General features: G+C 51.8%; 1 protein-coding gene across 2 annotated transcripts in view; it reads right to left on the bottom strand.

Annotated features, from left to right (window-relative positions):
• Positions 1-15,245, bottom strand: part of KCND2 (potassium voltage-gated channel subfamily D member 2) — a 530,430-nt gene that overhangs the window by 15,030 nt on the left and 500,155 nt on the right. The gene's annotated exons all lie outside the window — the stretch shown is intronic.

Below are 15,245 nucleotides of genomic sequence, written 5' to 3'. Positions count from 1 at the left end.
GCAGCATTTCCAGTGAAGTGTATAGAACCAAAAATGCAACGTTTTGCATTCAAAATAGTCCCTGACCCTTTCCAAAAACGTACCAGGTGAAAACGTAGAGATGTGAACATGTCCTATAGGAAATCATGTTAAATGGACTGTACTGCATTTTTGCAAAACGCTGCGGAAAACACTTAGATGTGAAACTGGGGTAAAGTAGCTGTAAACCTCAGACAGGAAATATGCATAAAGCAAATCCCTTTATAGTGTGTACTTGTATCAGTTAAGAGCACTAAGGGGTTGATTTGCTAAAGCTGGAGAGTGCAAAACCTGGTGTAGCTGTCAATGGTAGCCAGTCAGCTTCTAACTTCAGCTTGTTCAAAAAACCTGGAAGCTGATTGTTTTTTATGCAGAGCTGCACCAAATTTTGCACTCTCCAGTTTTAGTAAATAACCCCCTAAGTGTAATTTCTGTCTGCTGCTTCATTCCTCTGCTATCAGCATGAATCACTTCTGACAAGTTTTCCTGACACCAAGAGAAAAATGGTGACAGTGAGGGGCCTCCAACAGACCTGACAGCCTCAGCTCTGTTCCTGTGAGCTGTGTGGAGGGGTGTGTGTCTCTTTCCTCCAACCAGCTCTCAGAATTCTCTCCACTGAGCTCTGCACTGTGTAATTTCAGTTCTCCATCCCCTTTTTTATGAACTCTCAGACACACTTTATAAATTCAGCACTTTGATCCAAAGAAGAGAAGAAATGACTGCAGATAAACATGTACAACTTATGTAAGAGGATATGTTTCATCTCTGTGTATCACCTGAGGTTAGTCACTTCAGTGGGTATATGTAAGGGTTTACAACCACTTTAATATTAGGGCTGCTCAATAATTTATTTTCCACCTATAACATCCTATATCACTCCCCTCCACCCTGACAGACACACACCCATATAGTTTATATACAATATATATCTCAAGAAAGCCAAGGTAATTTCCCATAAGAAATGGCAGGTGCCATGATCACAGGAGTGAAATGTATGGCAGCAATAAAAACAAAGTTTTAATCCGTACTTCCTGTCACTTCCTGTCTGATTTATAGATCCACTTTATGTGGTATTAAACCCAAAACCAAAAATGTAATATATTGCAGCTTACCAATCATTAGATGTGGTGGCTGCATCAGTTTTCTTTTCTTTGGCTATTTCCCTCTGTTTTCACCTGATGGTCTGGCCAGTAGTAAACTTCCTGTATTAGTGAGACACCACTCTGGATGAAGGAGCACAGGGGGCACAGCAGACAGAAGCATTGTCAGTCTTGGGGGTAGGGTATTGTTAAATGTATTAGCAGATTTAAATACATTAACAAATTGAAGCCAAACTCCAGCTCACACTTTATAATCAGTTATAATAAACATTGTTTTCCCTTTTGGATAAAGGTTAAATAAATAAAAGCTGATCATTTGAAGCACCCATGCTAGTGTTGATTTGTCTCATCCTTGTAAACTGATACATTCTGCTGGAGAGCTGGTGCTTTTGAAAAACAACAGACTTGCTGGCTGCATCACCAGGTGAAAATACAAGAAAGAAAGCCTAAAAATAAAATGAATGCAGCTATCATATCTAAGAATTGGTAAGCTGCAATATAATAAATCTTTGCTTTTGGGTTTGATATTGCTTTAAATTATTAATTCTCTTTTTAATCACAGTTTTGTATATACAGTAGATTATCTATGCACTTGATTAGCAGTACCATTGTTACTCTGGGATGTTGCTCATGTGTTACAGAAAATCCTAATGTGGTATTGATCCCACTGGCTCTTTACTGTTCTCACCTAAGACTGGACATATTTGCACTTAATTTGAATTGATACTGCAAACATTAAGGCTAGGTTCACACTAATGCGGTGCGGTATATCGCATGTGATTCGCACAGGAACCGCACCGCATTCCTGTGGAAATCACATGTTATTTATGGGCGGTGCAATCGGAGCCATACATTTTGTATGGCTCAAATCGTACCACGTCCACAACAAAGATGTGCAGGACCCTTTTTTTGGTCTGCACTAGAATCAAATTGCATGGGTATTCACACCTCTGCGATCCAATTCTGCACATCGCACCGCATTTTTCAGACTGATTTCGGGGTGTTGTTAACTTAACATACACACCCGCATCGGTTCGCATGAACAGGGTGCGACTCTGATGCGGTGCGGAATTCGCACAGAAAATGCTGCGAATTCCGCACCGCATCAGTGTGAACCCAGTCTTACAGTAGGTGGATGATGACCTTTGATGATCACCAAGTTAAATATGTAGTACAAGGCCTGTTGCACAAACAAACTAAGGGTCTCAAAGAATATAGTCACAACCAGGACAAGGAGCGTCATTCCCTTTTGACCCTTCTATGCTCTGTTGTTTCACTTGTCCTCATTCTCTGCGTGACTCTACAGGTTGGAGGCTCCAGTGGCAAAAATGAAAATGTTAGCTTGTAGCTGAACAATGACACATTTAGGATACAGTGTTCTTCTGAAATGCCATGTATGTAAAGAGACCTTGTCACCGGACTATACATTTTAACAACAATGTTCCCAAAAGCTGATGTGTGCATTGAACATGCATGCATGTTATTTACCTGGTATTGCCTCCCTTTTGAGGACATCCATAAGCACTGAAGCAACTGCTAGACGCTTCCATCTTGAATGTTTGTAGCCCCAGCAGTCTCCAAGCTGTCACTTAAATGACAGGCTATACTAGTATTCTCCTTTGCTTTGATCCCCCACAGCTACATAAATGGTTATTTAGGTGAGGAACTGGGCCAATACAGAGTATAATTACACACTCTCAGAAGAGGAGAAGACTTTGAGGCGTAAGGAAAAAGGAGGCTGTGCTAGGGTATTGACTCTTCCTGGAGTAGTCAAATATTCTAAGTTCAAAGGCACATTGCAAGTGAGTAAGAAATAATTTATAAAGGAAAACACCAATGTAAAATACTTGAATGAAAATATTAAATATTTGGACATTTGTCAGCCTATAAGAAAATAGTACAGTTTTTAATTAACCACTTCAAGTCCGGACAAATTCACCCCCTTCCAGTCCAGGCCAATTTTCAGCTTTCAGTGCTATCACACTTTGAATGACAATTGCACAATCATGCAACACTGTACCCATATGAATTTTTTTAGCATTTTTGTGAGACAGATAAAACTTTATTTTGGTGGTATTTATTCACCACTGGGATTTTTATTTTTTTTGCTATAGAATGAAAAAGTCCATTTTAAAAAAAAAGTTTTTTATTTTGCAAATAAATAATCTTTCTTCATAAATTTTGGCCAAAATGTATTCATTAGAGATGAGCGAAGAAATGAAAAATTCGATTCGACTGATTCGGCGAATTCGTGGACAATATTCGATTCGAGTCGAATAAATTCGCTGTGAATTTAACTTAAAAAAGGGTGTTTCTAGGCTTCAGAGAGACTTAATATTAGTGCAGAACACTGTACCTTTAATTTAAATGCCCTTGGAGTCTGCTGGGGAAGAGAAATAATACTGTCAGTCAGTATGACATGCAGATGAGTGCCGTCGATCTTAGAATCACCGCACACTTCACTCATTTGGGCAGTCACGGGGCCAAAACCAGAGTGTGGAGCCACAGTGTGGCGGTGGAGGCAGCAGCAATGGGAGGCCATACAGCACCCTATGACAAAAATGGAAACCACCAGCAGTGTGAGGAGACCTGAAAGTGGCACATGGCAGAGTGTGGCGATAGAGACAGCAGCAATGGGAGGCCGTACAGGGACCCATGACACACTCTGGACCTGGCAGCAGCATGAGGAGGCGGTACAGGGGCCCATGACAGATTACGGGCCTGGCAGCAGCATGAGGAGTCGGTACAGGGGCCCATGGCAGATTACGGGCCTGGCAGCAGCAATGGGAGGCCGTACAGGGACCCATGACACACTCTGGACCTGGCAGCAGCATGGGGAGGCGGTACAGGGGCCCATGACAGATTACGGGCCTGGCAGCAGCATGAGGAGTCGGTACGGGGGCCCATGACACACTCTGGACCTGGCAGCAGCATGAGGAGGCGGTACAGGGGCGCATGACAGATTACGAGCCTGGCAGCAGCAACTTGGACAGGAGGACGTTCAGCTTCTGCACCGTCGGGTGCGTGCTCGCAAACTGTTGTCTCTTGGAAACGGATTCCAAGAAAGACTGCTGACGGAATCCGTGAAGAGGAGTAGCAGGAGAAGGAGCATCTGAACGAGCGGAATATGCCAACAAGCGACAACAGTGGCCCATGACAGATTACGGGCCTGGCAGCAGCATGAGGAGTCGGTACGGGGGCCCATGGCAGATTACGGGCCTGGCAGCAGCTATGGGAGGCCCGTAATCTGCCAGCACCCTATGACAAAAAATGGAACCCACCAGCAGTGTGAGGAGACCTGAAAGTGGCACATGGCAGAGTGTGGCGATGGAGACAGCAGCAATGGGAGGCCGTACAGGGACCCATGAGAGACTCTGGACCTGGCAGCAGCATGAGGAGGCGGTATAGGGGCCCATGGCAGATTAGGGGCCTGGCAGCAGCTATGGGAGGCCCGTAATCTGCCAGCACCCTATGACAAAAAATGGAACACACCAGCAGTGTGAGGAGACCTGAAAGTGGCACATGGCAGAGTGTGGCGATGGAGGCAGCAGCAATGGGAGGCCGTACAGGGACCCATGAGAGACTCTGGACTTGGCAGCAGCATGAGGAGGCGGTATAGGGGCCCATGGCAGATTAGGGGCCTGGCAGCAGCTATGGGAGGCCCGTAATCTGCCAGCACCCTATGACAAAAAATGGAACACACCAGCAGTGTGAGGAGACCTGAAAGTGGCACATGTTTGGGGCATGATTCATGGCGGATTTAGTCAGTTGTGTCAGGAACTGGTGGTTTGAAATCCAGACTAATCCACGCCTGATTCATTTTCACAAACGTGAGTCTCTCCACACTTTGGGTGGACAGTCGTGTCCTCCGCGGAGTTGCAATACCTCCTGCCGCACTAAACACGCGCTCCGATGCCACGCTACTGGCCGGGCATGACAGCCTTTCAAGGGCAAATTCAGCTAGTTGGGGCCAAAGGTCAAGTTTCGTTGCCCAGTAGTCAAGGGGATTGTCTACCTCGGTTGGCAGGGTGCTGTCCAAGTAGGCCTAAGCCTGTTGTTTGAGGTCCTGCTCCAGGTCCACCTGATGCTGCTGCTGCTGCTGCGGCTGGTTAGTAGTTTCCTCACTGCGCTGGTGAAGAAAGCTACTCATCATCGACTGCAGACTGAGGCAGCCGCTGCTGGTGGAGCTGCCACTGCTCCTACCACCCCACCCCTCCCCTGCTGCCATGGCAGCGGAACACGAGCGCACAGGGCCCACAGTGTCTGAGGATGGACGTTGGCGCAGACAGGCAGAGACCAGCTGACTACATAGGTGTTTTTTATAGTACGTTATTTTGGCCTCCCTCTCAGCAGGTGTGAAAAAGGCCACCATTTTTGAACGGTAGCGAGGGTCCAACAAGGTGGACAGCCAAAAGTCATCCCTCTGTCTGATGGTTATTATTCGGCTGTCGCTACGCAAGCAACCGAGCATGCTATGGGCCATTTGTGCCAAGGAATGCGAGGGACTCCCTGCCTCCATCTCCACAGCATACTGCCACGGTGCGTCTAGGTCCTCTGTCTCCTCTTCCTCCTCCTCTACCAGATGCTCCTGCTCCTCCACTCCTGTCCGCTGAGTGGAAAAACCACCCATTTCACTCAATAATTCCTGAGCACCAATGTCCTCCTCTACCTCCTCCTCTTCTTCCAGTCCTGCCCCCACAGGGGCCATGTGGCGTTGAGATCTGTGCGCCACGTCTACCGCACCCTGACCAGCCATTGTTAACAGCATTTGTTCCAGGACGTGCAACAGAGGAATGACGTCGTTCATCCCATAGTCCTGCCGACTCACGAATAGCGTGGCCTCCTCAAAGGGCCTGAGCAAGCGCAGGTGTCACGCATGAGCTGCCAATGGCTGACATCTAAGTTACACAGGGAGTACCTTTATCTGCTTTTAACATCAGGAAATCTGTGATGGCCTTTTGCTGTTCGTAAAGGCGGTCTAACATATGTAGGGTTGAATTCCACCTTGTTGCAACGTCACAGCATGAGGAGTCGGTATAGGGGCCCATGGCAGATTAGGGGCCTGGCAGCAGTTATGGGAGGCCCATAATCTGCCAGCACCCTATGACAAAAAATGGAACACACCAGCAGTGTGAGGAGACCTGAAAGTGGCACATGGCAGAGTGTGGCGATGGAGACAGCAGCAATGGGAGGCCGTACAGGGACCCATGAGAGACTCTGGACCTGGCAGCAGCATGAGGAGGCGGTATATAGGGGCCTACGGCAGATTAGGGGCCTGGCAGCAGCTATAGGAGGCCCGTAATCTGCCAGCACCCTATGTCAAAAAATTCAACACACCAGCAGTGTGTGAGGAGACCTGAAAGTGGCACATGGCAGAGTGTGGCGATGGAGACAGCAGCAATGGGAGGCCGTACAGGGACCCATGACAGACTCTGGACTTGGCAGCAGCATGAGGAGGCGGTATATAGGGGCTTATGGCAGATTAGGGGCCTGGCAGCAGCTATAGGAGGCCCGTAATCTGCCAGCACCCTATGTCAAAAAATTCAACACACCAGCAGTGTGAGGAGACCTGAAAGTGGCACATGGCAGAGTGTGGCGATGGAGACAGCAGCAATGGGAGGCCGTACAGGGACCCATGACAGACTCTGAACTTGGCAGCAGCATGAGGAGGCGGTATATAGGGGCCCATGGCAGATTAGGGGCCTGGCAGCAGCTATAGGAGGCCCGTAATCTGCCAGCACCCTATGTCAAAAAATTCAACACACCAGCAGTGTGAGGAGACCTGAAAGTGGCACATGGCAGAGTGTGGCGATGGAGACAGCAGCAATGGGAGGCCGTACAGGGACCCATGACAGACTCTGGACTTGGCAGCAGCATGAGGAGGCGGTATATAGGGGCCCATGGCAGATTAGGGGCCTGGCAGCAGCTATGGGAGGCCCGTAATCTGCCAGCACCCTATGTCAAAAAATTCTACACACCAGCAGTGTGTGAGGAGACCTGAAAGTGGCACATGGCAGAGTGTGGCGATGGAGACAGCAGCAATGGGAGGCCGTACAGGGACCCATGACAGACTCTGGACTTGGCAGCAGCATGAGGAGGCGGTATATAGGGGCCCATGGCAGATTAGGGGCCTGGCAGCAGCTATGGGAGGCCCGTAATCTGCCAGCACCCTATGTCAAAAAATTCAACACACCAGCAGTGTGTGAGGAGACCTGAAAGTGGCACATGGCAGAGTGTGGCGATGGAGAAAGCAGCAATGGGAGGCCGTACAGGGACCCATGAGAGACTCTGGACCTGGCAGCAGCATGAGGAGGCGGTATATAGGGGCCTATGGCAGATTAGGGGCCTGGCAGCAGCTATGTGAGGCCCGTAATCTGCCTGCACCCTATGTCAAAAAATTAAACACACCAGCAGTGTGAAGAGACCTGAAAGTGGCACATGGCAGAGTGTGGCGATGGAGACAGCAGCAATGGGAGGCCGTACAGGGACCATGACAGACTCTGGACTTGGCAGCAGCATGAGGAGGCGGTATATAGGGGCCCATGGCAGATTAGGGGCCTGGCAGCAGCTATGTGAGGCCCGTAATCTGCCTGCACCCTATGTCAAAAAATTAAACACACCAGCAGTGTGAAGAGACCTGAAAGTGGCACATGGCAGAGTGTGGCGATGGAGACAGCAGCAATGGGAGGCCGTACAGGGACCATGACAGACTCTGGACTTGGCAGCAGCATGAGGAGGCGGTATATAGGGGCCCATGGCAGATTAGGGGCCTGGCAGCAGCTATGTGAGGCCCGTAATCTGCCTGCACCCTATGTCAAAAAATTTAACACACCAGCAGTGTGAAGAGACCTGAAAGTGGCACATGGCAGCAGAGTGTGGCGATGGAGACAGCAGCAATGGGAGGCCGTACAGGGACCATGACAGACTCTGGACTTGGCAGCAGCATGAGGAGGCGGTATATAGGGGCCCATGGCAGATTAGGGGCCTGGCAGCAGCTATGTGAGGCCCGTAATCTGCCTGCACCCTATGTCAAAAAATTTAACACACCAGCAGTGTGAAGAGACCTGAAAGTGGCACATGGCAGCAGAGTGTGGCGATGGAGACAGCAGCAATGGGAGGCCGTACAGGGACCATGACAGACTCTGGACTTGGCAGCAGCATGAGGAGGCGGTATATAGGGGCCCATGGCAGATTAGGGGCCTGGCAGCAGCTATGTGAGGCCCGTAATCTGCCTGCACCCTATGTCAAAAAATTTAACACACCAGCAGTGTGAAGAGACCTGAAAGTGGCACATGGCAGCAGAGTGTGGCGATGGAGACAGCAGCAATGGGAGGCCGTACAGGGACCATGACAGACTCTGGACTTGGCAGCAGCATGAGGAGGCGGTATATAGGGGCCCATGGCAGATTAGGGGCCTGGCAGCAGCTATGGGAGGCCCGTAATCTGCCAGCACCCTATGTCAAAAAATTTAACACACCAGCAGTGTGAAGAGACCTGAAAGTGGCACATGGCATGAGAGACTCTGGACCTGGCAGCAGCAGGAGGAGGCGGTATAGGGGCCCATGGCTGATTAGGGGCCTGGCAGCAGCTATGTGAGGCCCGTTATCTTGCAGCACCCTATGTCAAAAAATTTAACACACCAGCAGTGTGAAGAGACCTGAAAGTGGCACATGGCAGCAGAGTGTGGCGATGGAGACAGCAGCAATGGGAGGCCGTACAGGGACCCATGAGAGACTCTGGACCTGGCAGCAGCAGGAGGAGGTGGTATATAGGGGCCCATGGCAGATTAGGGGCCTGGCAGCAGCTATGTGAGGCCCGTAATCTGCCTGCACCCTATGTCAAAAAATTTAACACACCAGCAGTGTGAAGAGACCTGAAAGTGGCACATGGCAGCAGAGTGTGGCGATGGAGACAGCAGCAATGGGAGGCCGTACAGGGACCATGACAGACTCTGGACTTGGCAGCAGCATGAGGAGGCGGTATATAGGGGCCCATGGCAGATTAGGGGCCTGGCAGCAGCTATGGGAGGCCCGTAATCTGCCAGCACCCTATGTCAAAAAATTTAACACACCAGCAGTGTGAAGAGACCTGAAAGTGGCACATGGCATGAGAGACTCTGGACCTGGCAGCAGCAGGAGGAGGCGGTATAGGGGCCCATGGCTGATTAGGGGCCTGGCAGCAGCTATGTGAGGCCCGTTATCTTGCAGCACCCTATGTCAAAAAATTTAACACACCAGCAGTGTGAAGAGACCTGAAAGTGGCACATGGCAGCAGAGTGTGGCGATGGAGACAGCAGCAATGGGAGGCCGTACAGGGACCCATGAGAGACTCTGGACCTGGCAGCAGCAGGAGGAGGTGGTATATAGGGGCCCATGGCAGATTAGGGGCCTGGCAGCAGCTATGTGAGGCCCGTAATCTGCCTGCACCCTATGTCAAAAAATTTAACACACCAGCAGTGTGAAGAGACCTGAAAGTGGCACATGGCAGCAGAGTGTGGCGATGGAGACAGCAGCAATGGGAGGCCGTACAGGGACCATGACAGACTCTGGACTTGGCAGCAGCATGAGGAGGCGGTATATAGGGGCCCATGGCAGATTAGGGGCCTGGCAGCAGCTATGGGAGGCCCGTAATCTGCCAGCACCCTATGTCAAAAAATTTAACACACCAGCAGTGTGAAGAGACCTGAAAGTGGCACATGGCAGCAGAGTGTGGCGATGGAGACAGCAGCAATGGGAGGCCGTACAGGGACCCATGAGAGACTCTAGACTTGGCAGCAGCATGAGGAGGCGGTATATAGGGGCCCATGGCAGATTAGGGGCCTGGCAGCAGCTATGTGAGGCCCGTAATCTGCCTGCACCCTATGTCAAAAAATTAAACACACCAGCAGTGTGAAGAGACCTGAAAGTGGCACATGGCAGCAGAGTGTGGCGATGGAGACAGCAGCAATGGGAGGCCGTACAGGGACCATGACAGACTCTGGACTTGGCAGCAGCATGAGGAGGCGGTATATAGGGGCCCATGGCAGATTAGGGGCCTGGCAGCAGCTATGTGAGGCCCGTAATCTGCCTGCACCCTATGTCAAAAAATTAAACACACCAGCAGTGTGAAGAGACCTGAAAGTGGCACATGGCAGAGTGTGGCGATGGAGACAGCAGCAATGGGAGGCCGTACAGGGACCCATGACAGACTCTGGACTTGGCAGCAGCATGAGGAGGCGGTATATAGGGGCCCATGGCAGATTAGGGGCCTGGCAGCAGCTATGGGAGGCCCGTAATCTGCCAGCACCCTATGTCAAAAAATTCAACACACCAGCAGTGTGTGAGGAGACCTGAAAGTGGCACATGGCAGAGTGTGGCGATGGAGAAAGCAGCAATGGGAGGCCGTACAGGGACCCATGAGAGACTCTGGACCTGGCAGCAGCATGAGGAGGCGGTATATAGGGGCCTATGGCAGATTAGGGGCCTGGCAGCAGCTATGTGAGGCCCGTAATCTGCCTGCACCCTATGTCAAAAAATTAAACACACCAGCAGTGTGAAGAGACCTGAAAGTGGCACATGGCAGAGTGTGGCGATGGAGACAGCAGCAATGGGAGGCCGTACAGGGACCATGACAGACTCTGGACTTGGCAGCAGCATGAGGAGGCGGTATATAGGGGCCCATGGCAGATTAGGGGCCTGGCAGCAGCTATGTGAGGCCCGTAATCTGCCTGCACCCTATGTCAAAAAATTTAACACACCAGCAGTGTGAAGAGACCTGAAAGTGGCACATGGCAGCAGAGTGTGGCGATGGAGACAGCAGCAATGGGAGGCCGTACAGGGACCCATGAGAGACTCTAGACTTGGCAGCAGCATGAGGAGGCGGTATATAGGGGCCCATGGCAGATTAGGGGCCTGGCAGCAGCTATGTGAGGCCCGTAATCTGCCTGCACCCTATGTCAAAAAATTAAACACACCAGCAGTGTGAAGAGACCTGAAAGTGGCACATGGCAGCAGAGTGTGGCGATGGAGACAGCAGCAATGGGAGGCCGTACAGGGACCCATGAGAGACTCTAGACTTGGCAGCAGCATGAGGAGGCGGTATATAGGGGCCCATGGCAGATTAGGGGCCTGGCAGCAGCTATGTGAGGCCCGTAATCTGCCTGCACCCTATGTCAAAAAATTAAACACACCAGCAGTGTGAAGAGACCTGAAAGTGGCACATGGCAGCAGAGTGTGGCGATGGAGACAGCAGCAATGGGAGGCCGTACAGGGACCATGACAGACTCTGGACTTGGCAGCAGCATGAGGAGGCGGTATATAGGGGCCCATGGCAGATTAGGGGCCTGGCAGCAGCTATGTGAGGCCCGTAATCTGCCTGCACCCTATGTCAAAAAATTTAACACACCAGCAGTGTGAAGAGACCTGAAAGTGGCACATGGCAGCAGAGTGTGGCGATGGAGACAGCAGCAATGGGAGGCCGTACAGGGACCATGACAGACTCTGGACTTGGCATCAGCATGAGGAGGCGGTATATAGGGGCCCATGGCAGATTAGGGGCCTGGCAGCAGCTATGTGAGGCCCGTAATCTGCCTGCACCCTATGTCAAAAAATTTAACACACCAGCAGTGTGAAGAGACCTGAAAGTGGCACATGGCAGCAGAGTGTGGCGATGGAGACAGCAGCAATGGGAGGCCGTACAGGGACCATGACAGACTCTGGACTTGGCAGCAGCATGAGGAGGCGGTATATAGGGGCCCATGGCAGATTAGGGGCCTGGCAGCAGCTATGTGAGGCCCGTAATCTGCCTGCACCCTATGTCAAAAAATTTAACACACCAGCAGTGTGAAGAGACCTGAAAGTGGCACATGGCAGCAGAGTGTGGCGATGGAGACAGCAGCAATGGGAGGCCGTACAGGGACCCATGAGAGACTCTAGACTTGGCAGCAGCATGAGGAGGCGGTATATAGGGGCCCATGGCAGATTAGGGGCCTGGCAGCAGCTATGTGAGGCCCGTAATCTGCCTGCACCCTATGTCAAAAAATTAAACACACCAGCAGTGTGAAGAGACCTGAAAGTGGCACATGGCAGCAGAGTGTGGCGATGGAGACAGCAGCAATGGGAGGCCGTACAGGGACCATGACAGACTCTGGACTTGGCAGCAGCATGAGGAGGCGGTATATAGGGGCCCATGGCAGATTAGGGGCCTGGCAGCAGCTATGTGAGGCCCGTAATCTGCCTGCACCCTATGTCAAAAAATTAAACACACCAGCAGTGTGAAGAGACCTGAAAGTGGCACATGGCAGAGTGTGGCGATGGAGACAGCAGCAATGGGAGGCCGTACAGGGACCATGACAGACTCTGGACTTGGCAGCAGCATGAGGAGGCGGTATATAGGGGCCCATGGCAGATTAGGGGCCTGGCAGCAGCTATGTGAGGCCCGTAATCTGCCTGCACCCTATGTCAAAAAATTTAACACACCAGCAGTGTGAAGAGACCTGAAAGTGGCACATGGCAGCAGAGTGTGGCGATGGAGACAGCAGCAATGGGAGGCCGTACAGGGACCATGACAGACTCTGGACTTGGCAGCAGCATGAGGAGGCGGTATATAGGGGCCCATGGCAGATTAGGGGCCTGGCAGCAGCTATGTGAGGCCCGTAATCTGCCTGCACCCTATGTCAAAAAATTTAACACACCAGCAGTGTGAAGAGACCTGAAAGTGGCACATGGCAGCAGAGTGTGGCGATGGAGACAGCAGCAATGGGAGGCCGTACAGGGACCATGACAGACTCTGGACTTGGCAGCAGCATGAGGAGGCGGTATATAGGGGCCCATGGCAGATTAGGGGCCTGGCAGCAGCTATGTGAGGCCCGTAATCTGCCTGCACCCTATGTCAAAAAATTTAACACACCAGCAGTGTGAAGAGACCTGAAAGTGGCACATGGCAGCAGAGTGTGGCGATGGAGACAGCAGCAATGGGAGGCCGTACAGGGACCATGACAGACTCTGGACTTGGCAGCAGCATGAGGAGGCGGTATATAGGGGCCCATGGCAGATTAGGGGCCTGGCAGCAGCTATGGGAGGCCCGTAATCTGCCAGCACCCTATGTCAAAAAATTTAACACACCAGCAGTGTGAAGAGACCTGAAAGTGGCACATGGCATGAGAGACTCTGGACCTGGCAGCAGCAGGAGGAGGCGGTATAGGGGCCCATGGCTGATTAGGGGCCTGGCAGCAGCTATGTGAGGCCCGTTATCTTGCAGCACCCTATGTCAAAAAATTTAACACACCAGCAGTGTGAAGAGACCTGAAAGTGGCACATGGCAGCAGAGTGTGGCGATGGAGACAGCAGCAATGGGAGGCCGTACAGGGACCCATGAGAGACTCTGGACCTGGCAGCAGCAGGAGGAGGTGGTATATAGGGGCCCATGGCAGATTAGGGGCCTGGCAGCAGCTATGTGAGGCCCGTAATCTGCCTGCACCCTATGTCAAAAAATTTAACACACCAGCAGTGTGAAGAGACCTGAAAGTGGCACATGGCAGCAGAGTGTGGCGATGGAGACAGCAGCAATGGGAGGCCGTACAGGGACCATGACAGACTCTGGACTTGGCAGCAGCATGAGGAGGCGGTATATAGGGGCCCATGGCAGATTAGGGGCCTGGCAGCAGCTATGGGAGGCCCGTAATCTGCCAGCACCCTATGTCAAAAAATTTAACACACCAGCAGTGTGAAGAGACCTGAAAGTGGCACATGGCATGAGAGACTCTGGACCTGGCAGCAGCAGGAGGAGGCGGTATAGGGGCCCATGGCTGATTAGGGGCCTGGCAGCAGCTATGTGAGGCCCGTTATCTTGCAGCACCCTATGTCAAAAAATTTAACACACCAGCAGTGTGAAGAGACCTGAAAGTGGCACATGGCAGCAGAGTGTGGCGATGGAGACAGCAGCAATGGGAGGCCGTACAGGGACCCATGAGAGACTCTGGACCTGGCAGCAGCAGGAGGAGGTGGTATATAGGGGCCCATGGCAGATTAGGGGCCTAGCAGCAGCTATGTGAGGCCCGTAATCTGCCTGCACCCTATGTCAAAAAATTTAACACACCAGCAGTGTGAAGAGACCTGAAAGTGGCACATGGCAGCAGAGTGTGGCGATGGAGACAGCAGCAATGGGAGGCCGTACAGGGACCATGACAGACTCTGGACTTGGCAGCAGCATGAGGAGGCGGTATATAGGGGCCCATGGCAGATTAGGGGCCTGGCAGCAGCTATGGGAGGCCCGTAATCTGCCAGCACCCTATGTCAAAAAATTTAACACACCAGCAGTGTGAAGAGACCTGAAAGTGGCACATGGCATGAGAGACTCTGGACCTGGCAGCAGCAGGAGGAGGCGGTATAGGGGCCCATGGCTGATTAGGGGCCTGGCAGCAGCTATGTGAGGCCCGTTATCTTGCAGCACCCTATGTCAAAAAATTTAACACACCAGCAGTGTGAAGAGACCTGAAAGTGGCACATGGCAGCAGAGTGTGGCGATGGAGACAGCAGCAATGGGAGGCCGTACAGGGACCCATGAGAGACTCTGGACCTGGCAGCAGCAGGAGGAGGTGGTATATAGGGGCCCATGGCAGATTAGGGGCCTGGCAGCAGCTATGGGAGGCCCGTAATCTGCCTGCACCCTATGTCAAAAAATTTAACACACCAGCAGTGTGAAGAGACCTGAAAGTGGCACATGGCAGCAGAGTGTGGCGATGGAGACAGCAGCAATGGGAGGCCGTACAGGGACCCATGAGAGACTCTGGACCTGGCAGCAGCAGGAGGAGGTGGTATATAGGGGCCTATGGCAGATTAGGGGCCTGGCAGCAGCTATAGGAGGCCCGTAATCTGCCAGCACCCTATGTCAAAAAATTCAACACACCAGCAGTGTGAGGAGACCTGAAAGTGGCACATGTTTGAGGCATGATTCATGGCGGATTTAGTCAGTTGTGTCAGGAACTGGTGGTTTGAAATCCAGACTAATCCACGCCTGATTCATTTTCACAAACGTGAGTCTCTCCACACTTTGGGTGGACAGTCGTGTCCTCCGCGGAGTTACAATACCTCCTGCCGCACTAAACACGCGCTCCGATGCCACGCTACTGGCCGGGCATGACAGCCTTTC

This window comes from Staurois parvus, unplaced genomic scaffold, assembly GCF_062004578.1.
Source record: "Staurois parvus isolate SC_StPar_1 unplaced genomic scaffold, SC_StPar_1.0 ptg000120l, whole genome shotgun sequence".
In the NCBI taxonomy this organism is placed as follows: domain Eukaryota; kingdom Metazoa; phylum Chordata; class Amphibia; order Anura; family Ranidae; genus Staurois; species Staurois parvus.
This window is presented reverse-complemented; position numbering and strand designations above follow the sequence as displayed.